Source organism: Rhinopithecus roxellana, chromosome 9 (assembly GCF_007565055.1).
Source record: "Rhinopithecus roxellana isolate Shanxi Qingling chromosome 9, ASM756505v1, whole genome shotgun sequence".
NCBI lineage: Eukaryota > Metazoa > Chordata > Mammalia > Primates > Cercopithecidae > Rhinopithecus > Rhinopithecus roxellana.
The window spans coordinates 75,860,578-75,886,634 of record NC_044557.1 but is presented as its reverse complement, the minus strand read 5'-3'; positions in this window follow the sequence as shown (position 1 = coordinate 75,886,634).

Sequence of the window (26,057 nt, the reverse complement as noted above, 5' to 3'; positions counted from 1 at the left end):
CTGTTCAGCTATGCTTGAATTCCAAGGAGGGAGGGCATAAGGAGGCATGTCCAACCCCCACTTCTCTTTATGGCCTAAACTAATTTTTCAGGTTAATTTTGGAATGCCCTTGGCCAAGGGGAGGGTCCATCAGTCAGTTGAAAGGCTTAGAGCTTTATTTTTGGTTTACAGTATTCTGGTTTTATTGTTAAAAATTAGTCCTCTTTAGAGATATTCAAGGTCTAGTATTTCTTATTTTAAAAAATAAGAAATTTCCTTTTTTTTTTTTTTTTTGAGACGGAGTCTCGCTCTGTCTCCAGGGCTCTAGTGCAGTGGCCGGATCTCAGCTCACTGCAAGCTCCGCCTCCCGGGTTTACGCCATTCTCGGGCCTCAGCCTCCCGAGTAACTGGGACTACAGGCCGCCGCCACCTCGCCCGGCTAGTTTTTTTGTATTTTTTTTAGTAGAGACGGGGTTTCACCGTGTTAGCCAGGATGGTCTCGATCTCCTGACCTCGTGATCCACCCGTCTCAGCCTCCCAAAGTGCTGGGATTACAGGCTTGAGCCATTGCGCCCGGCCAAAAATAAGAAATTTCTTATTTAAAAAAATAATCTAGCTCCATCATTGGAACCATTGGAACTCTAGACTGATTTTTATGCTGGGATACAGGTTGGTGGACATTGTGGTCTTGAGTAATCTTATCAGAGCAGTCTAACTGAGGAATCTGAAAACGCTGAAAAAGACAGGGCTTTAGTTTGTATAACACAGTATGAAGCACACTAAACTTAGCAAAACTCTGGGCAGTGGAATTTCCCATGAAATTATTCTGCTTCAGAAGGTAATAGTAGTTATGACCATTAACCTTGAAGATAGTTCAAATTCCCACTCTTTTATAGGAAGATTTTGATTCCCCATGATCCTCTTCTGTGCTATGTAGCAGCAAGGATCAATAATAGTTGCCTCAGAAACTTTAGGGCTTCACAGATTTTTAGAGAAGAAAAAATTATTGAGGCCAGGGAAATTCTCATTTTTGGACTAAGGAATACTTCAGAATTTTTAGATTATTTAAATAAGTGGAGATATTGTAAAATCCAAAGAACTACTTCCTACTATTTGATCTATTGGAGGCTCTTTCTAGTCTTAATTTAACTTTGAAAAATATAATGCTGTGACAATATTTGTTCAGTAAATATTGACATGCATTAAGTATTTACGGCAATTTAATTTCATTTCAGACTGTTTTTTATTAAGTCTTTTAAAAATGATAATACACACACACACACACACACACACACACACACACATACAGCCACACAGAAGTCCATGCTAGGCATTTTCAATATATATTTTTTGAATAATTAAATCTAGATCAATAATGAAGTAACAAATTCAAATATTTCATCTACCTATAAAACCAATGATTTAAGTTGACAAAAACTGTCAAAATAAACTTTTTCAGAATTCTGGAATCTGAAAAATAGAAAAAGATATGCAAAAACCAAGGAAATTCTCAGTGAGAAAAGAAGCTGCTAAATTTTGGTGAGAGAGCATGGCAACACTTTCCCACCTATTATCATCCACTCCAAAGCCCAGGGGTGACCTTGGGGACAGGGATCCACATTCCTGGTGCAGCTTGGTGGTGCCAGAGAGGTAAATATGGACCTTGTTCTTAACATTTTGTGGTTATGTGTTATAACCTGTCTGTTCCATGGAAGACCAGCACAGAGACTTGGCATGGTTTCATCTACTTTTAAACTTTATTAGGGCTGAGGCAGCTTCTTGGGTGATGTTTCTCGAAAACATCCAAAGGCAAAAATGCCCTACCATCTTGAGACAGCAGCAGACAGACTGGAGGCCCAGGACGGAAGAGGCTAAGGAAGGAAATACATAAGTGAAAAAGAAATTCCTATAAAAAAGCATTTCCACTAATTCTGAAAAATGTATAAGGTCATGCACAGGCCCACCATTGGACATATGCTCAGAGAAAACTCTGTAAACAAAAAAGTATCTGAGACAAGTCTCAATCAATTTAGAAGTGTGTTTTGCCAAGGTAAGGACAATGTCCAGGACCAAAAAACATGGAATCACAGGAATCACAGTATGTAGTCTGTGCCTTTCTCCAAAGATCATTTCAAGAGCTTCAGTAATTAAATGGGAAAAGCAGGATGGAGAGGAAAAAAGAAGGGTGTGGTCACATTACTGAATTCACATGTTGAAAGAAAAAAGAAGCAGGTAAGAGAATAGCCAATTATGTATTCATCGTGAGCTCAGTGAATTGACATGTTATATAAGATAAGGTGAACATAGAATACCTACCTGTGGAGATATATAACGTTTTATCTGTAGCTATCTGCTTAGGAACAAAAGGAAAGTCAGCTTTTTGCACGACTCAGCTTTCCACTTACCTTTTTTCCTTTTGGCGGAGCGAATTTGGGTCCCAATTTTTTATTTTCCCTTTACATCCTCATGCTTTCACTTCTGGCCGAGTTTTAGGCTTTATGCAAGAATGAAGTGAAAGCTAAATGACAGTTTTTAATGTCTAATGTAAATGTAAAAAGAACGCCCTAACACAGGCAATCTTCAAAGAGAGGTAAGGCTTGTTTGTTTGCTTAGAGAAATATGAAAAATTACTAACTGACCACTAAGCTATTAGAACATAGACTCTGGTGACCAAAAATGAAAAAAGGTGCAGTTTTTACAAAAACGATTTACAAAAATGTTTTGACAAGCAAGTAGAAAAATAATGAGGAACAGGGAGAATAACCACAGCATATTATTCAAATTTCAGTTTTCAACAAGAGAGTATGAGGCATGTAAATAAACAGGAACATATTGCCCCCTCTCTAACAATGAACAATTAATAGTAGCTATCTCTGAGAAAGTTCAGACATTGGACTAACTGCCCAGAAAGAGACTTTAAATCAACTTTCATAAATATACTCCAGGAGCTAAAGTAAGCCAGAAGAAAAGTGTCTCACCAAATAGAGAATTTCTATAGAGAGAGAAATTATAAAAAATAAATAAATAAATAAAAACCCTGCAGCTGAATCAAATAAAAAAAAAATAATTGCTACAAGGATAGAAAAGTAGATTTTTGCAGGTAGAAAAAAAAAAAAAAACAGGGAACTTAAATATACATCAATTGAGATTAACTATTAATATTATTCAGCCTGAGGAGTTAATATGGTTAGGCTTTGTGTCTCCACCCAAATCTCATCTTGAACTGTAGTCCCCATAATCCCCATAATCCCCTCAGGTCAAGGAAGAGACCAGGTGGAGGTAATTGAGTCACGGGGTTGTCTCCTCTAAGTTGTTATAATGATAATGAGTTCTCCTGAGATCTGACAGTTTTATAAGGGGCATTTCCCCACTTTGCTTAGCACTTCTCCTTCCTGCCACCTTGTAAAGAAAGTACCTTGCTTCCCCTTCACCTTCTGTCATGACTGTAAGTTTCCTGAGGCCTCTCCAACCTTGCTGAACTGTGAATCAGTTAAACTTCTTTCTTTTGTAAGTTATCCAGTCTCAGGCAGTTCTTTACAGCAGTATAAAAACAGACTAATACAGGAGTCAAAAGAAAAAAGAATGATGAAAAATGAACAGAACTCAGAGACCTAACAGATATCATGAAGTATACTGATGTATATATAATGAGCATTTCAGAAGGAGAAGAGTGAGAAAAAGGAGTAAAAGGAATTGTTCAAGAAATAGCAGCCAAAAAGCTTCCCAAATCTGAAGACATAAGCCTGCACATCTAAGAAGCTAAGGAGCTCCAAGCACATAATCTCAAAGAGATCCACACCCAGGCAAATAATAATCAAACTTTCAAAGACAAAGAGCCAAAAATAAACTTATGTAAGCAGCAAGAGAGAAGTAACAAATTCTGTACAAGGGATCCATGGTTAAATTAAAAGCAGATTTCTCATCAGAAACTATGCAATCCAGAAGGCAGAAGGGTTGTGTAAAGTGCTGAAATAAAAAATTGTATATAAATAAATACACAAAAATAAAAGAACCTGTCAAGAATTCTATATCTAGTAAGACTAATTTTAGGAAAGGAAGGCAAAATTTAAACAGTCCTAGATGAAAAAAAAGACTGAGAAAGTTTGTCCCTAATAGACTTGTTCTACAAGAAACACTAAAAAGAATCCTTACGTTTGACATGGGAGGATTTTAGACAACAACTTAAATCTACATAAAGAAATAAAGCACTTTGGGAGGCCGAGGCGGGCAGATCACGAGGTCGGGAGATCGAGACCACGGTGAAACCTCGTCTCTACTAAAAAAATACAAAAAAAAAAAAAAAAAAAAAAATTAGCCGAGCGTGGTGCGTGGTGGCGGGCACCTGTAGTTTCAGCTACTCAGGAGGCTGAGGCAGGAGAATGGCATGAACCTGGGAGGCAGAACTTGCAGTGAGTGGAGATCGTGCCACTGTACTCCAGCCTGGGCAACAGAGGGAGACTCTGGCTCAAAAAAAGAAAAAAAAAAAAAAAAAAGAAAAAGAAAAAGAAAAAGAAAGAAGATGGGCAAAAGTAACAGCATAGGCAAATAAAAAAAGGCAGAGTTATTGTATTTTTGGTTTATGTCTCCTCTTTTTTCTTTCCCCTTGTGCTTGAAAACACATATCTATAAAACAATAGTTGTAAATCTATGATAGTGGGTACATAGTGTATAATGTAACTTGTGACAATAACAACACTCAACAAGTGATACACAAAATTAGAAAAAAAAAATTTAAATGTATATTGAACCAAAAAGACTCTAAATAGCCAAGGCAATCCTAAGCAAAAGAAACAAAGCTGGAGGCATATTACCCAATTTCCAACTATACTACAAGGCCATGATAATCAAAACAGCATAGTACTGGTGAAAAACAGACCCACAGACCAATGGAACAGAATGGTGAGCCCAGAAATAATGCTGTACACCTACAATCATCTGATTGCTGATAAAGTTGAAAAAATAAACAAGCAATGGGGAAAGGACTCCCTATTCAATAAGTGGTGCTGGAATAATTGGCTAGCAATATGCAGAAGATTGAAACTGGACCCCTTTCTTACACCATATACAAAAATAACTGAAGATGAATTAAATAATTAAATGTAAAATCTAAAACTATAAAAACTCTGGAAGATAACCTAAGAAATACCATTCTGCACATAGGACTTGGCAAACATTTCGTGATGAAAATGCCAAAAGCAATTTCAATGAAATCAAGAATTGACAAATGTGATCTAATTAAATTACAGAGTTTTTGCACAGCAAAAGAAACTCTCAAAAGAGTAAACAGATAACTTACAGATTGGGAGAAAATATTTGCAAACTATGCATCCAACAGAAATCTAACATCCAGCATCTATAAGAAACTTAAGCAGATTTACAAGCAAAAAACAAACAAATTCATTAAAAAGTGGGCAAAGCACAGGAACAGTCACTTTCAAAAGAAGACATACATACAGCCAACATACATATGGAAAAATGTTCAACATCACTAATCATTAGAGAAATGCAAATCAAAACCCCAATGAGATACCATCTCACCAGTCAGCATGGCTATTATTAAAAAAGTCAAAAAACAAAAGGTACTGGTGAGGTTGTGGAGAAAAGGGAATGTTTATACTTTGTTTATGGAAATGTAAATTTGTTAAGTCATTGTGAAAAGCAATTTGGCAGTTTCTCAGAGAACTTAAAACAGAATTACTATTTTACCCAGCAATCCCATTGTTGCGTATATCCCCTAAGGAATATAAATTGTTCTACCATAAAGACATATTCATGTGTATGTTCATCCCAATACTGTCCCCAATAGTAAAGACATTGAATGAACCTAAATGCACATCAGTGGTAGACTAGATAAAGAAAATATGGTACATATACACCACGGAATATTATGCAGCTGTAAAGAAGAATGAGATCATATCCTTTGCAGCAACGTGGATGGAACTGGAGGTCATTATCCTAAGTGAGTTAAAACAGGAACAGAAAACCAAATATTCCATATTCTTACTTATAAGTGGGAGCTAAACACTGGGTATATATGGACACAAAGAAGGGAACAAAAGACACCAGGGTCTATTTGAGGAGAGTGAGGTTCAAAAAACTACCTATCAGATACTCTGCTTATTACCTGGGTGGTGAAATAATCTGTACACCAAACACCTATGACATGCAATTGACCTATAAAACAAAATTGCACTCCAGAACCTAAACTAAAAGTTGTTTTATTTTTTTAAACATGTTATATAACTGTATAGGAACACAATTTTTGTATACTGTTGAAACAAATTTGGTATTAATTCAAGCTAGACTGTAATAAGTTTTGAATAGTAACTGTAATCTCCATGGCAACCACTAAAAAAGTAACTAAAACACAAAGAAAATAGAAAATGAAATCAAAGTGGTATAAAAGGAAAAAAACTCAAAAGAAGGCAGTAATAATGTTATTAAAGAGTAAACATTTATAATATATATAGGAAATAGTTAAAAAGCAAAAGTAAGACATTTCCTATAAGCATATATTTTGAATTTAAACAGATTAATCTCTCCAAATTACAGACAAATACTAACAGAATGGATTTAATAAAATATGACAAAACTAAATGGTGTTTGGAAAATACTCACTTTAAAATAAAAAACACAAACAAATTGAAGCTGAAGGATGGAAAGAGATATTCTGTACAAATTGTAATCCGAAGAAAACTGAGGTAACTATACTAATAACAGAAAGAAAAAAACAAAAGCAGACTTTAATTAAAAACCAACCACAAAAGAGAAAAAGGGAAACCATATATTGATAAATGGATTAATTCATCAAGAATGTGCAACAATTTTAAACATATACACACCTGATAACAGAATTTTACAATATGTGAAGCAAACATTGGCAGAATTGAAGAGGAAAATAGTGCTACAAGAATAATTGCAATCTTTAATACCTCATTTGTAAAATAATTGATAGAATATCAAGTCATAGTATCAATATGAAAATTGAATGTTTTATAACCCTATAAACCAAGTAACCTAGAAGACATACGTTAAACATTCCACCCAAAAATAGCAGAATACACATTTTTGTAAAGTCCGCATCTAACATTCTCCAGGATAGAACACATGTTAAGACACAAAACAAGTCTCAGTACATTCACAAAATCTGAAATTATACAAAGTATTTTTTTAACCACAATATAATGAAATTAGCAATTGATAAAGAAGGAAAATGTAAAAAGTAACACATATGTGGAAATAAAGCAACATTCTTAAAACCTCATGTGTCAAAGACGAAATCACAAAGGCAACAAAAATATTTTGAGATGAGTGGCAACAAAACGAAAACACAGGCAGCCAAAACAGTGCAAATACATAGCTCTAAAATGCCTTCATTACTCTCAAATCAGTAACTTAACTTTGCATTTCAGGAAACTAGAAAAAAGAATAGCAAACTAAACCCAAGACTAGCACAAAAGTTTAAAAATTAAATATTAGAATAAAATAAACAAAATAGAGTTTGTGAAAATATAGCAATGAGTAAAAACATAAGCTGGTTCTTTGAGAAGATAAAGATTGACAAATTTTTAGCTAGACTAACACAAAAATGAGAAAAAATCTCAAATTACTAACCTCAGAAAGCAAAGTGGGGACATTACTACCAATACTATAGAAATATAAGAATTATAACAGATTACTCTGAACTATTGCACACCAATAAATTACAGAAACTATATATAATGTACAAATTTTTCAAAATACAGAAAATGCTTAAACTGACTTAGGAAAATACAAAATCTAAACAGACTTATAACAAGCCAATACATCAAATCAGTAATCAAAACTTCACAATAAAGGAAAGTTTAGGACCAAAAGTCTGCAATAGTGAATTCTATCACACATGTCATTAAAAAGTAACACCAAGTCTTCTCAAACTCATCCAGAAAATATAAGAAAAAAAAGCACTTCTCAACTAATTCTATAAGCCAGCATTACCATGATATCAAAACCAGATAAGGACACTACAAGTAAAGAAAACTACAGATTAACTTTTTTTTAAATATAGATACACAAATCCTGAAGAAAATACTGCTAGCAAACCTAACTCAATAGCATGCTAAAATAATTAAACGCCATAACTAACTGGAATTTATACCAATAATGCAAGGACGGTTTAAAGAAAAGAAATCACTACGATATAGTACATCAATAGAAAGATGGAAGACAAAATCCAACACCTATTTCATAATTAAAAAAACACTCAAAAGCCTAAGAGTAAATGAGGATCTCTCCAGTCATATGAAGGGTGTTTATTAAAACCCACAACCAACATTATGTTCAATGTCAAAAAGTGAATGCTTTCTTCATAAGATCAGAAACAAGAAAAGGATGCCCTCTTTTACCATTTACATTCAACATAGTACTAGAAGTCCTAGCTAGGGTAATAAGGCAAAAATAAATAAATACAAAAATAAAAAACATACAAATTGATAAGGAAGAAGTCAAACCAAATGTATTTTCATGTGATTTTATTTATACACAAACCAAACACACACAAGTGTATTTTTAAAAACACACAAAAATATTAAAGCTTATAAATGAATTCAGCAAGTTTGAGAGATAACAGCATAAAAAATAGTTGTATTTCTATACACTCTTAATAATCTGAAAGATAACTCAGAACAAAATACTGTTTATAATTGATCAAAAATAATAAAACATATAAGAATAAATGTAACCAAGGAAATAGATGCAAGACATGTATACTGGAACAACAACAACAACAGCAAAAAATGCTAAAAGTAATTAAATATCTCTAAATAAATTGAAAAACATTTGTGATCAAAGATGTTTAGATAGTAGTATTCCCAGAAACACATTCAGTGTAATCCCTAGAAAAATCCCAATGCCCCCCCTTTTTTTTGTTGCAGAAATGAAAAACTGCTCCTAATTTTCATACAGAATTGCAAGGAACCCTGAATAGCAAAACAACCTTAAGAAAAGTAGAACAAAATTGGAAGCCTAACACTTCCTGATTTAAAAACTTACTACAAAGCTTCGGTAGTCAAAAGAGTATGATACTGGTATAAGTATAGACGTAAATAGATAAATATAATTAACTGATAGTCTATAAGTAAACCCATAGATATGTGATATAGATATGTAACCAGTTGGTTTTTGGCAATGGTACCAACATACCAACACCATTGCCCTGTAGGGCAGAAACAATGTCTCTTTAACAAATGGTGATGGAAAAATTTGATATCTTCATGAAAAAAAAATTAAGTTAGACTTTTACCTCACACCAAATATAGAACAATTCAAAATCAATCAAAAACCTAAATATGAAAGTATAAATATATCAAAAATCAATCAAAAACCTAAATATAAAAGTATAAAACTGATAGAATAAAACATAGGGATACATCTTCATGACTTTAGATTTGGCAATTATTTCTTAGCTATGACACACAAAGGACATTCAACAAAAACAAAGTATACCAGTTCGACATTTTTAAAATTTAATATGTTTGTGCATTAAAAAATACAATCAACAGAGTGATAAGACAAACTACCAGAGACAAAATATTTGTAAGTTATGTATCTGATAGGAATCTAGTCTCTACATTATAAATCTTAATAGACATTTGCCCAGAACTTTATCAAATACCAATGCTTGCAAAAGTATTTGGTCATATAATATCCACTTTCTTTTTCAGTTATCCTTGGTAAAAGAAGGAAATAGATTATAGACATATATTTAAACCATTTCTTTAAACAATCATTTAATTTTTTTCAATTCTTTGCACCATATGTTTATCTCATATGTGAAAATTGGTTCTATTATCTGAAACAACATCATCCTCTCTTCTTTCACTCACATTTGATATGCATGTGTGTTTTAGACATTCTCAGTCAATATTGTAAGCTCCCATAACATGAGCTATGCATTATTTGACACAGCCGTGGGTTAGCCTGCCACATTGCCTGGCATGTAGCAATCAATTTATAAATGTTTATGAAATGGCAGAGGAACAAGGGAGTTTCATGAGAAACATTGCATAATCATGATTTATTATGTTTTTAAATTTAAAATAGCGCTATGTAGTGACCAGATGACAACACCTGAGCAATAGATAATTAAACATAGCTTTTCTCTATAACTTATTTTACTTCAATGCAAATTAAAGGACATGTTGGGGCAGTAAGCAGCAGTTTCTTTTTAATTGAAAATTACGTGGAGATGATTATAGATCCACATGTAATCAAAAGAAATAATATAGAAATACTCACTGTATCCTATACCCAATATTTTCCAAAGGTAACTTCTCACAAAACTATATTACAAGATCACACCAGGGTTAGACATTTATACCGTATACTTATCCTTTTCAGATTTTCTAGTCTTGTCTTTACTGGTTTGTATCTGGCTGTCTGTATTTAGTTCTATACAATTTTATCACATATGTAGGTTTGTGTATCTACCACCAGTCAAATACAGAACAGTTTCATCACTTCAAGGATCTCTCCTGAAAAGTAACTACATTTTTTTTTTCTTTTTCTGTATTTTTTTTTTTTTTTTTTTTTTTTTTTTTTTGACACAGAGTCTGACTCTGTTGCCCAGGCTGCATGGAGTGCAGTGGTGCGATCTCGGCTCACTGCAACTTCCGCTTCCCAGGTTCAAGCAATTCTCCTGCCTCAGCCTCCCGAGCAGCTAGGACTACAGACGCCCACCACCAAGCCTGGCTAATTTTTTGTATTTTTAGTAGAGATGGGGTTTCACTGTGTTAGACAGGATGGTCTCGATCTCCTGACGTCGTGATCTGCCACCCTCAGCCTCCCAAAGTGCTGGGATTACAGGAGTGAGCCACTGCCCAGCCAGTAACTACTTTTTAATTAGTGATTGCATGCTACTTTTTCAAACATATTAACTAAAGATGGATTCATCACAATAAGGTGTATGAATAAGCCATTTTTACTTCTAATCACTTATTATGTATCTAATTTTTTGCTGACATCAAGTATGTTAAAAAGAGATCACATTACTTAATAAATTGTATCTTCGTGCATGCGTGTGCACACACACACACATTTACATATTCCTAAAGAGATCATCTTGCAAATTACTTTTTATTTTTCATAATAACTCCAGGATAAGGAATGCAATCAATATCTTGGGGAAAATGTTTGGATAATAAATACAATTCTGACACAAATTATGTACTACTTTCACTTTGATTCCCTGACTGAGAAAATCCACTTAAAATGTGATAAAATAAAATTACCTCCTTTGCTCAGAAGCTGGGCTCATGTAATTTCAACATCAGTATCTTTCAGGCCCGGTGTTCCCAGCAATACCTTTCCATAGAATATAACACAATAAAAGCTAGGGGGAGGGCTGAGCTGCCATTCAATATAAAACATACCGTAAGAGCAGGCTTCCATAATTATTACTCACATTCGACATGAGACAAGATGCCAGTTCATAAAGTGATTAGGGAAATGAGATTAAAAAGAGCAGAAAGAGTAAATCTGTCAAATACATTCTTTTGTGGTTTGTTGCTCAATTTACCCTCCTAAAAAAAGACAACGTAGAATTGATTTTTTAACCATACACAGACAATTTTAAAGATAAAAAATGAAAAGTAACAGCTGGAGGTTTCTAATAGAGCTGGCTAAAATTCTTAACCAATGTTATTTCAATAAATAAGGTTGCAAAGAGATACCAGAATGCCATATGTTATGCTTTTTACTGTCAATTAATGATTTCCCAGCTATACGAATACAGAAGATAGATTTATTTGTTCACAATTAAAATAATACCTCAGATCTTTGGATTTACATTAATTTCTATTATTAAAAAATTTCCTTTCTATATGTTAGCTCAGAGGTAGCTAAATCATAGCCATGGTCATAGTTAAAGGAAGTTGAGAAATAAATGAAGAAGATTATGAAAAATTATCCACTTAGTAACAGCAGTAGACAGATTTAGAAGTTCTCATAACAAAAATATAAAATTACTATTTTTTTATAGATTCAGGTAGTAAATTTTTAGGTTTGTTCACATGGATATATTGCATAGTGGTGGAGTTTGGGTTTTTGGTGTATCCATCACCCAAATAGTGGACATCGTAACCATACGTAATTATTCAAACCTCTACCTCCTCTCACCCTTCTCCCTTTGGGAGTCACCAGTGTCTATTAATTCCCTCTGTGTGTCTATATGTACCCATCATTTAGCTCCCACTTGTAAGTGAGAACATGCAGTGTTTAATTAAAAAGTCTATCTGCCACATAGTAAGTGCTTGGAAGAAGTATCCACATTTTTATTATAATGAATTATTTTATTATACACTAACCAATCACTTTGGAATTTTCCATTAAAAACTAGTTTATATAAATAATTTTCAGCAAACAGCTTCAATACCACCAATCTATTGATCTTCATAATTATCTAATACGTAATATAATCTATTGCTGGTATTGGTATGGGACCATCCTTATGTATTTTCTTAGTGATTGTTTTGGTTATACATCATTACTTATTAAACCAGTTCTCAAACGTAGTGGGCTCTGGTGGTTAATGAGCTTAGTTGTGTGGTTTTTTTTCTTTGGATTTTCATGAGGTTGTAATTAGATGTCAGCTAGAGACACACTCATTTGAAGGCTCAAAAGGGCTAGCTGTCCAGATGATTCACCTACATAGCTGATCATTGATGTTAGCTGAAGGGTGTGAGCTCAGCAGTAGATGAAAACCATTTTGCTTAGGCTTTTTCAAGTACAATGGATGTAACAAGGAATGTCTTGAGAGAGATTTGAATAAGAATGAACATATATGGACTGAACGGGAAAGAAAGCCTAGGATGGAGTTTTGATGAATATCAATATTTTTCAAATGGGCACAGAAAATTAGTCCAAGAAAAACATAGAGGTAAGCTAGAGGCACAGAAAGAAAATAAGAACTTCATTCTGTCATGGAAGAAGAATTTGATCAAACAGCAATAAGAGGTCGGGGATATAAGAATTAAATTCTGTGTTTATTGCTTATCAACAGGCAGATTATTGCAGAATTTGGTGAAAGCAGAGGAATCATATTCACAAGAGTGAGGAATAATGGGAAAGTGTGGAAAAGTATTGATGACTTTAAAACAAAAGTAAAAGACAAGGTAGCAGTGGAAGTTGACATACACTAAATAATTCCATTCTTATTGCTGTATTATAGTTTTTTCTTTTTTTTTTAAGAAAGGAGTGGCATATCTGTAATAGTGATAAGAGGAAATCAATAAACATGAATGTTGAAGACACAAGAGACAAAAAGGAAAACCTATGATTTGAAGTATCTTAAAATCTTCGTATTTTTCATATCATGCTGTGAAAACATTGCTATGATTAGTGACTTGTAATGTAAGGATGCTTTGTTTAGAAAGCATACATTATTTTTGAACTCTGTACTCATTTTTGTTACAAAAATACATTTCCACTTTAATTTTATATAACTTGCTTCTTTTAGGCTCAATGATAATTTTTCTTTTCATTTATAATTTCCTGACATATATATATATATGTCTTAATCTAACTTATATTCACATTATCACATACTTTTTTCAGAAAAATTTTATTAGCTATAAAGATAACATTTGAGAAAAAGCCGAGGTCTTATGTTACACATTAAATTATATCAAGACAATGCACAGAACTAAATTATCTGAATGTTATTGTGTGTCAGGAAATACCATTTAGGTTAACAAAGTAAGTGTGAAGAGTAGAAGTAAATGTATTTCATGTCAAAGATAGAAACAAATTATAAATAATTTATAATATTAAATAGCAGTAATTAGTTTATATGACCTCTCATTTTTAGAATACATATGAACATTAATCAAAGTGACAGTTTATTTTTTGTTTTATTGTTGAAGTAGATGATGACTTTGGATACTTTCTGTTTATTAATCTATGTATAGTCATTAATATTTATACAAAACTTTACTGCCTTTTATTAAATGTGGGCAATAGGTGCATTTCCATGAATAAAAAAGTAAATTATTTTGTGGATTGGGATATTTACTGCCAAACGAGAACATCAGAATCAATAAAATCCTAGTTGGATGTTTTACATAAGCCTTTGTTTTATTTTTGAAGCTACTGTCATATTATACATTTGCCTATATTATTTGCCTAGATTGAAGGATTATGATCTCAGTGACCTTTATTTCAGGATGAGTTAACAAGATTGATTTAAAGATCTGTCACATGGGAGCTATAACGTGTTTGTCAAAATGCAATCATGATTATGAATAATTTATTGATATAAACTTTTCACAGCAGAGCAGAGAGTTCACATCTTTTCATTTTAATAATATTTTGCTACAAGATAAGTGATTAACTATTAGGTAATCTTTCATAATATAGATAATTTACATTATTTTAATTATCCCTAGAAAAAATAACACATTTTAAAAAGTAAAACAGCACTAAACTAAAACTAAAAATATCAATTATAGTAATGGAATAAATGTGGTAATACATTTTAATTTTTTTAATCATATATATTTGTAGGGTTCAAGTGCAATTTTGCTACATTGACACATCGCAGAGTGGTGAAGTGACATCTTTCAGGGCATCTGTCACTGAAATAATGCACATTGTACCTGACAAGCAACTGCCGTCATTCCACATTTCAGTATCTAAATTCTAATGCTACTACAAAATTACAAGACAAAAGACTGTACAAAGATATTTTTTCAGATTTATATTTTTTACAAACATAAGTTATTGATGTAAAATTTGATGATAAATATACATGCACTCTACAAAATATTATCTCAAAATAAATATACACACATGAATATATATGTATATCATGTACTCATAGATTTCTACAAAATCTTATTAATAAGGGAAAAACTATTGAGTGAAAGTATTTTATTGTTTTCTAAATGTCTTTCTTTCCTTATAATTTATTGTCATACCTTTTTAATCTTCGAATAATTTATGTTCATTTTTGTTACTTTTTTCATTTTTTTTCTTTCTCAAATAGTCCACAAAGTTGTATTTTTTACCCAAAAAGCTTATAAATACTATCGTTCTCCTGAATTCTCTGATGGAATCACTTTGATGATATATTATGGCAATAAATCATCAAGTTGCTATTGTACTACTATTGTATTATTGTAATACATCAAAAAAACCATCATTCTGATGTTACAGTGATATAATGAATCATAAGAATAATTACAGTAGATCCATTGTAATAGCTCTTTGGAAGTAGTAGAGTTAAGTTAAAATATGGACAAAATTAAAACGGACTACATATGCTACCGGTTAAGTAATAATTTATACATTTATCTTCATATCACAATGAAATAGAATTTTCAGTGTGTTTAGTCATGTGTGTTGGGGTGACTGAGCTCTCATAAATTAACTACTGTGACTCTTCATTGGCTTCATTCCTAATTTCTTAAAAAATACCACACAACCAAAGGAAACATTGAAGCAAGATCCTGAAAGCTACCATTGTACTAATTAAGTTACTCTAGACATTGCAAAAATCTCTTCAAGCTTTTTGTGCAGTTTTCCTGATAAATTGTCATTAACATCAAATATTGTCTCTGTTTGCAGATGACATGATTGTATATTTAGAACATCCCATCATTTCAGCCCCAAATCTCCTTAAGCTGATAAACATCTCAGCAAAGTCTCAGGATACAAAATCAATGTGCAAAAATCACAAACATCCTATACACCAATAATAGACAAGCAGAGAGGCAAATCATGAGTGAACTCCCATTCACAATTGTTACAAAGAAAATAAAATACCTAGGAATACAACTTACAGGGGATGTGAAGGATCTCTTCAAGGAGAATTACAAACCACTACTCAAGGCAATAAGAAAGAACACAAACAAATGGAAAAACATTCCATGCTCATGGATAAGAAGAATCAATATCCTGAAAATGGCCATACTGCCCAAAGTAATTTATAGATTCAATGCTATGCCCATCAAGCTACCATTGGCTTTCTTCACTGAACTAGAAAAAAACTACTTTAAATTTCATATGAAACCAAAAAAGAGCCTATATAGTCAAGACGATTCTAAGCAAAAAGAGCAAAGCTGAAGGCATCATGCTACCTGACTTCAAACTATACTACAAGGCTACAGTAACCAAAACAGCATGACGATTGTGGTACCAAAACAGATATATAGACCGATGGAACAGAACAGAGGCCTGAAAAATAACACCATGTATCTAGAGCCATCTGATCTCCAACAAACCTGACAAAAAGAAGCAATGGGGAAAGGATTCCCTATTTAATAAATGGTGCTGGGAAAACTGGCTATGCAGAAAACTGAAAATGGACCCCTTCCTTATACCTTATACAAAATTAACTCAAAATGGATTGAAGACTTAAACATAAAACTTAAAACTATAAAAATCCTAGAACAAAACCTAGGCAATATCCTTCAGAACATAGACATCTGCAAACCACTGTGGAAGACAGTGTGGTAATTTCTCAAGAACAAGAAATACCATTTGACCCAGCAATCCCATTACTGGGTATATGCCCAAATGATTATAAATCATGTTGATATAAAACACATGCACAGGTATGTTTATTGAAGCACTATTTACAATAGCAAAGACTTGGAACCAAACCAAATGCCCATCAATGATCGACTGGGTAAAGAAAATGTGGCACATATACACCATAGAATACTATGCAACCATAAAAAAGAATGAGTTTATGTCCTTTGCAGGGACATGGATGAAGTTGGAAACCATCATCCTCAGTAAACTAACACAGGAACAGAAAATCAAACACCACATGTTCTCACTCATAAGTGAGAACTGAACAATGAGAACACATGGACACAGGGAAGGGATCATCACACACCAGGGCCAGGTGTGGGGAAAGGGGAGGGAGAACATTAAGACAAATACCTAATGCATGCAGACCTTAAAACCTAGATGAAGGGCCAGGTGCAGTGGCCCACGCCTATAAATCCAGCACTTTGGGAGGCCAAGGTGGGAGGATCGCCTGAGGTCAGGAGGTTGAGACCAGCCAGGCCAACATGGTGAAACCCTGTCTCTACTAAAAATACAAAAATTAGCTAGGCATGTTGGCAGGTGCCTGTAATCCCAGCTACTGGGGAGGCTGAGGCAGGAGAATTGCTTGAACCCTGGAGGCGGAGTTGCAGTGAGCTGAGATTGAGCCTGAGCAACAAGAGCTAGACTTCATCTCAAAACAAAAACAAAAACAAAACAACAAAACCTAGATGACGGGTTGACAGGTGCAGCAAACCACCACAGCACATGCATGCATACCTATGTTACAAACCAGCACATTCTGCACATGTATCCCAGAACTTAAAAAATATATATATTGCTGAAGGCCCATTTGCTGGCAGAGCATCCTCCATTCCCACATGTCCCATGTGGTCTCAGCTACTTTAACTGCCAGTAAGTGCAGTTTTGGCAATATGTTGAATTAACCTGGATGAGGAGAAGCTTAATAAAATGTGAGGGGTTTCTTAAAAAAAAAAAAAAAATCAAGTATTTGTAGTTGTATATATAACCTCAGATTAAATATTCATTTACTTAGATCTTTATTTGGATATTATCTAACAGAATATTATGAAGGATTAAGAGAAATTAAAAGCTAATACAGAGTGCCAAAATGTAAAATTTAAAGGTAAAATGAATATTTTAATCCAGGCAAACAAATTGGACACATGCAACCGTACTGTAATGGAGCAGAACAAAAAATGTCCAGTGATTGCATGCTAAATTCATTTCTTTTATGTAACTGTTGGAAAACATTATGGCATTTTTCTAAGAATAACCTGAAAGTTTCTGATAAGGAGAAGTAGAAGTAGGAATTTCATTGATATTAATGAATTATTTTCAAAGATTTCCCTTTGATAAAGTACATTTACATTCTTTTATTCTCTCATAGTCACTACATAAGTAAAAACAAATATCTAACCCCAAGAAAGAGGCAGAAAAAGAATTGTACCAAAAGCTTTGGTAGTCATTGTACAGAGTTAAGCAAAGCAATTTTATGTAATTCAGCATCAGTATAATGAGAATGAAAAATATAGAGGGAAATAGTAAAAGAAACAGCAACATGGGTAAGCTAATTAACATTAAAAGCCTTTCTCTCTGTTTCTGTGTGTGTGTGTGTGCATACATATACACATATGAGATATAAATATGTCAGTAAATATGCAGAAGGAGTGAAATATATGTGTATATATAACCAATATTACATATATTTAATCATACTATTTAGTGTAAACATTCTTATAAAACTGAGATGCCTAGAAATAATGGAATACATCTTCTTTGAAATTTGTATTATAATATATTCAACATGCTCAATGACATTTTCTTCTAAATGATGAATTATAGGAGTAAGTACTTGAATAAAACTAGAGTAGCAGATATTGTGAATATTGAGAATGACCTTGAAATAAAATAGTAAAACAGAGGTACTGTAAGTTTCAATGGCAATAGTAAAGGAGAGGTACTGTAAGTTTCAATGGCAATAGTAAAGGAGAGGTACTGTAAGTTGCAATAGCAAAGAAACTTCAGGCATGGAACAATTAATGTACATTCAGATGTTAACTTTTACAAAATACACAATATTGAACATGGAAAATATTAATTTGTAGATCATATATAATAGAACTGAATTTATAATTTAAATGCAGACAATTATATCAGAAGAGTAATGTGAGAGGAAATAACTTTTGCATGGTTGCACATATTTGCTGGAAAATATAAAAAAGTAATAATCAAATCATACCAGAAAAGATTTGGTAATGGAAAAAGAAAAGAAACAAAATACATGTATAGTGTAGTGCCAAACTACATTCTATCTAACATATTGGCTAAGTATACTTCCTTATCTAACTGCAGATTATAAGATTTGAATGTCAAAACAAAGCAAAATATTGACTGAGAAATTATAGTATTTCAATATACCTTGAGTATGTTGTGTAATACAATAAATTATCTGGTAATTCCTTAAATTATTTTAAAATAAATTTCTCTTTCATTATGCACAGGAGGCTATAAAATCAATTGCTAATAAATTGTTTCAATTGATAGCTAATTATTAGCAATTGATAGCTAATTATATGCTATATGTGCCTTACAACAATTATGTACAAAGCATTAGGTCAACATTATCTCAATTTTACACAAAAGCACTAAGGCTAACAAAAACCAAATAATTAGGACAATGTCAAAATGGTGATGTTCAGAATTGAACAAGCAAATCCTGTCACCAGATGCAGTAATTTTCCAACATACAATGAATTAATGGAAATATTTTTCTAGATATAATTCTAAATTTTTAGACTATTTAATGATGCAAAGTCATAAGATCATTAGGGAAAAAATCACCATTTATCCCTCTTGTTTAATAGTAAGAGAATAGCAAACAGGGCATAGTCAGATTCTATGGTCGGAGAGATAAAGTTTGACAGAAAAGTTAATTACTATATTAGATTAATGAATATGTAGAATATGCATTTTGATTTTTAGGTTGATAAGAAATCACCTATAAAAGTAAATAATCCTTTGCTGTCTGTTTAATGAGATCAGAAAATCCTCCCACAGCTGAAAATACATGATCCTGGAGACACAGGATACAAGACACACATTGTTTCTTTTTGTTTTTTAACAATAAGGAAAATTAGATTATAAAAGAATGCTTCCCTTGAGTCATTCCAACAGCATATTATAGGAACATGGAACATAATGCATAACATGGCTCTGCATGACTCCAAGTATTCAGTGTTTCATGATACCAGGAGAAGCAGAGATGCTGGAACTTGTACCTTAAATAAAAACCTAGAACTATGTTTCATTTTGTTATTACTTTGGTGGTGACAGCATTGAGAGAGACACTGAGAAGGAGCTGTAGTAATTGAATATGCCATTATACTGGGGCATTTATGTGTAGATTTAGAGATGTAAGCTTACATTGTGAACTTAGCCATATTGTTTTGGAGATAGCTAAAAAAACAAGTGCAACTATACTATATCATATAACACAGTAGTTTGGAAGTTAAAAAAAAAATCTATAAGACCCAGCATACTTTTGTACTTTTCTGTTAATGTTTGTAGGAATGGAAAATCTGAGCGAAGCAAAAATTATTCATATTCTCTGAAATTGAAGACATAATATACTGGATTGCTCTGCCAAAAAGAGGGACAGGAATATTAGTGTGAGTAATAATATACATTTGTGTATAGTGTGTTATTTGATATGTTGACTTAAAAAGTATGTAACACAACACTGTAGCAAGAGAGGATTGGCAATTGTGGATGGGAACTCCTCTGAAAGACAGGCAGAAGGAAGAAACCAACTGGGAAAAGGAAGAATAAGTCATTATTTGAATGGGACATGTTAAATGAGAAGTTTGGTTTTAGTCCTAAATGTCATTCTAATTATTATATGTGGATCTAGGCACTAGATTAATGGTATTGACAAAGTATGCTCTCAAATACCTCTTAGAATACATACTACATGGAAACCTTACCTATGTAATTTGAATTGATGCCAATTTATGCATTTCTATCATAACCAGAGATGAGGCCAATTTTAGTTATTTTTACATTCAATATTAGTCATGTCTCTGCTGCACCTCAGTTCAATACTGTGTTTAATGTGCTATTAAATGTTCTTTAATTTCCCAGAATTGTATGATTATATTGAAACCGCTACATAAATAGACTAATTTATATAGATAATAAAAATACCTAATCCTTTGAATAGATAATGTCACCACAGCTGAACCATTTCTCAACTAAGAAAACTAATGTAAAAAATAGGAGGGAAATTGGTCATTTATCATTTACAAGCATATTCCAAAAACTTAAAATAAGTAGAATTCAGTTAACACACTTTAAAAGATTAAAGGCAGGCTATTTCCGTGAAAGATTATCTGCTTTACTAGGCGGAGCATTCAATAACAAAGTAAGGGTTAGAACTGAATTATAATTGAGAAATAAAATGAAAAGAGAACTATCTCCTGGTGGATAGTGAAAATTAAAATAAATTAATTATAACTGATATTTTTGGGAAAATATATTTCCTTGAGTAGAGTAAAAAGTAGTATATAAAACCAAGAAGGGAATAAGAAATAAATCCAATCAGATCACATTAGCAATTTTACATTAGGTTGCTACTTTTTCTTGGAAGTTCTATTGATGTCAGAAGCTACTATTATTAGTCTGTTATTGCTTGCCTGTTATTATGACGGATATGTTTAGTCATACTAAAAGAGTTTCTATCACATTAAGAAAGACAAATATTGCCAGGTGCAGCGGCTCATGCCTATAATTCCAGCACTTTGGGAGGCCGAGGCAGGCAAATCACGAGGTTAGGAGATTGAGACCATCCTGGCCAATATGGTGAAAGCTCGCCTCTACTAAAATACAAACAAAAATAATAATAATTAGCCTGGCATGGTGGCACGTGCCTGTAGTCCCTACTACTCAGGAGGTGGAGGCAGGGGAATCTCTTGAACCCAGGAGGTGGAGGATAGAGGGAGCCAAGATCGTGCCACTGCACTCCAGCCTGGCATCCGACCAAGACTCCATCTTAAAAAAAAAAAAAAAGACAAATATTAATGCTATATCAACTAGATTTTAAATATTAAATTATTTTCATAATGGTTAATAAGGTTATTTTTAAACTAATTCTTCTGAGCTAGAGTCAGATACTTCAAACTTTTTTTTCCCTCTATACACAGTCTGCTACTTTGAGGGTAATTTGAGGACTTTACTTATATTTTATTTCTTAGCAAAAGTACATGTGTTTATGATCATGAAAATAACTCTATCATGCACAATCAAGTATTTCCACCCCTCTCTAGGGTCAATAAATCACATTGGATCAAATGTTTTAACTAAACTCATGAATCAAAACCGTGTGAAATATTAATGTGGTCTATTTTGATGTACTGAGTGATATATCTGTAACATACATGTGTTGAAATGTCTTATTTATTACAGAGAAATGTTAAGACAATGTTAAGATGTCTCAAATATTGTACAGAGATGTTGAAATATATATTTAAATGTTGACGTTCTCTTTATAAGAAAATATTTCAGCAATGAAAAGAAAATCAGCAGTATGATTTCCTTGAGTCAACAAAACAGAGCCTTGAATTTACAATATTTCAAAGGCAAGTATTAGAAACCTTAATAATCAAATACTTATCTATCATCTTTTTCTTTATTTTTACATGCATTATATTGTATGTGGAGTCGGTTTATTTCTATATTTGATTTTTACCTTTTCAACTTCCCTATGCAATAAACCAGTGTCATCACATATTTATCATTAAATATTTTAACTAATCCAGAATGCCATCAAAATTTCATAGCATATAATAAGTTCAATATTTGCTGAGGCATAGAATTCAGTTTTACGTACTTAAAAATTGTCAAGGCAGTTTGTCATGTAATGATTGGACCTAGCGAACAACCCAACATATGCACTGCAATCAGGCTCTGTTAGTCCACTGCACTTCCAGAATCTCCAACAAGTCATAAAAATGTTTGCTTTAGAAATAACATTTTCCTGAAAGGAAATCAACCACTGTTTGACTGAAGAAACCAATGATAAGATGAAGCACAGTGCAAATAACCTTTAGCTTGTAAACTAAGAGTATAATATAAAAGGGTGAATATTATATTAGTAATTGCATGAATATATGATGTGAATAAATGACTGTGTACTTTCACAGAAAAAAAAGTAAAGAATTAGATAAATGTAACACTCAGTGCTCCTGCCAATGCATAGGGGCTTCACAATACAAAAATAGCATTTGAATGAGAATTAAGAGTTAAGTTATCAAGAAGTAAGCACAAGTGTGCTCAACTTGTGGAGAAACAATATTATCAGGAGATATATTTTTCTTAACAGAATCTTTCCATTGACTAATAGATCCTAGAAAAACTGAAATGGTCAATAATGTAAACTTCACAAGAAGCAAATATTGGTTTTAACAGTTTAAAAATATTATTCCCTGTGTACTTCTGCATGAATTGGAGAGAAAATTGTTTATCTCATTGTAAAGTAATTGTTCTCCAACTTAAGAAATATGTAGAAAAGATAGCTTTTAGTCTAATCTTGGAAGAAAATGCCCTTATAAAACTACAAGCCCTGGGGGGGGGGGGGCGGGGGGGCAGAACAGAAATGTTTCAAGTTTAAGAAGAAAAGTGATTACCTCATTCACTGAGAGATATGATATTAAATTTTTTTCATTAAAGTATGTTTATCCTTACAAATCATAAATTTAAAAGTCAAACATAACAAATTCTTTTTACATATTTTCAACCCAATTAAATTCTACTTCTCAATGCAAGACTTGTATGACTGATTTTATATGTGCTGGAAGTAGATAAATATGCTTCATAATAGGTGCTATGGGCTGAATGGTTATGTCACCTCAGAATTCATATGTTGAAACTTAACCACTAATGTGATGGTGTTAGGAGGTGGGGCTTTTGGCAGGTCAGTCCTCCTCCCAAAGAGTCTCATGAATGGGATTAGTGCCCTTCTGAAAGAGGTCCCAGAGACCTATCTTGTTCATTCCACCATGTGAGGACACAGCAAATAGGTGCCAACTAGGAGTTAACAAGACGGCCTTCATCAGATACCAAATCTTCCATTGTCTTGATCTTGAACTTCCCAGCTTCCAGAACTGTGAGAAGTTAGTTTCTGTTTATAAGCCACTCAACACATGGTATTTTGTTGTAGCTCCCCAGACTAAGACAGTACATAACTTATTCAACCATTCACAAAAGCTGCCACTGTTAAAATGATTATTAAGTATGTATCATTTATTTTCATTAGTCCCATAGAGTTCGGTTCCACTGACAAAAAATGTTAAACTACTTTTGAATTTAAACAGAAAGTACTTTAAAAAAATAATGGCTGAAAATAATGTGAAGAAGCAGACTAAAGGGTTAGTATACAATCATAGGAAAATTAATTTAGGCTGGGCACGGTGGCTCACGCTTGTAATCCCAGCACTTTGGCAGGCTGAGGCGGGCAGATCACAAGGTCAAGAGATGGAGACCATCCTGACCAACACGGTGAAACCCCGTCTCTACTAAAAATTCAAAAATTAGCTGAGCATGGTGGCGGGTGCCTGTAGACCCAGCTACTCAGGAGGCTGAGGCAGGAGAATCACTTGAACCTGGGAGGCAGAGGTTGCAGTCGGCTGAAATTGCACCACTGCACCCCAGCCTGCGCGACAATGTGAGACTCAGTCACAAAAAAAAAAAAAAAAAAAAAGTTTAAAAAATTCATGGAAATCTTGACGAAATTCAGGAGCTGAATTTTTATGAATGTAGTGACAAATAATAAAACCAATAATAAATATTGTATTAGCTGATATTGATTAGCTATGTACTATATGCTATACACTGTAGACATTTAACATAAAGTAGTTCAATCAGTCTCACATCTATATGCATAAAATTTGTCATAAGTTGTCAAAACTTTTCAAAACTTTGGTGAATGATGTATTTTCAATGAATTTTAATTAATTGTTTTATATTTATTTTTCTAAGTTTGAATTAAATGAATAAATACTGGTCAAGTAGTACTTCTGTATATAACGTTTATAACTCAAAAATTTTTAAATATGTTAAAGTTTATGTAAAAAAAATTATTTGCCTGAAAATTATATCCTTAATATTTTTCTATTTCTTTGGCTTTTCCTTTTTCTGTAAGTATCTAAAATCTCAAAAGATCCTGAGAATATTTTCTCATTAATCTCTGAAACTTTATGATGACCTTATGACAAACATTTTAGCCCCCATTTCACTGATGGAGAAGCATACCTAGAGAAAGCTTAATTCATCTGTGTAAGTTGAGGCATTATGTCAATTGCTAAGTACTTAGAAGAGTTTAGGGTGCTTGCCTTGTTGGTTACTGTGTTACCTACTATATCATTTTCACAACACTGAGAGACAAGGTAACAAAATAAAATATCTTATAATTACATGGCTTCAACCAGGCTGTGATCCTGTGGCTACTTGTCTCCAACATATTCTATGGCTCTTTCTAATATTATTTTACTCCACACACTCTTAGAAGCAACAATAGGACAACAAAAACAACAGCAATAGCAACAGAAGAAATGAAGGAAAGGAGGAAGGCATAAGAAAGAAATACTGCCTTAGTTATAGCCTTAGTTGGTACCATCTTTTTCTTGGGAGGAAAGAGTCTAAAACAGGAGATCAGGAACTTACAACATTATTCTCTGCCTTAAGAAAGGGTAAAAAAAAATATTGAATAGGAATAATTCTATTCTGTTTGGAAATAAGACTGAGTGGATCATAGTGAATACAATAAAGTACTTCTGCTTCTGTGCATCTTAATTGACCATAGAGAGATCCACAAAACAAACAAAAATATTATTTTTACAAATCTATACTACTTGAAAATATAGCAAAGAAAAATAAAATTATCTTCCAAGTTCCTAAAGCATTTTATCCATCTCTGACAAGAAAAACAAAATTGAAACTTCCGTTTCAATGTTGTCAAATAGGACCATTGCAAACATATTCATATATGTCTTTTCTTCTGAAAAATCCAAGACTGGTTTATAAAACTTGTCATAAAATCAAATACTAATCCATAATCTAACTGAAATCTCAAATAAAAATCAGTAATTTCATTATAAAATAACCTAAATTTATTCTGCTTTGTAAAAACATTTATTCATGTCCTATTAAAAAGACTCATATTGCATAAAATTCTCCTGGGAATCAGGGTTACATGTTGGGTAACATATTTACATGTAAATTGCTTGTTTGTGTTTAAGTCTTGTTTTCCACATCTTCTACATGAAATGGAAATAAACATAACGTGGATAGGGGACTATCAGATACCCTTCACTCACTTTAGCACAGCTTCAGTGTTGGATTGGAAAACAGGGAGCAAAGGGGATCAAGTAGTGTATTTATTCATTACTCTAGGGTCATGGCAACATGAGAAAGGTGGAAATCAGCTTATATTACATAGCGGTCACCGTCAGTCTAAGCTCCAATTTCCTCACTAC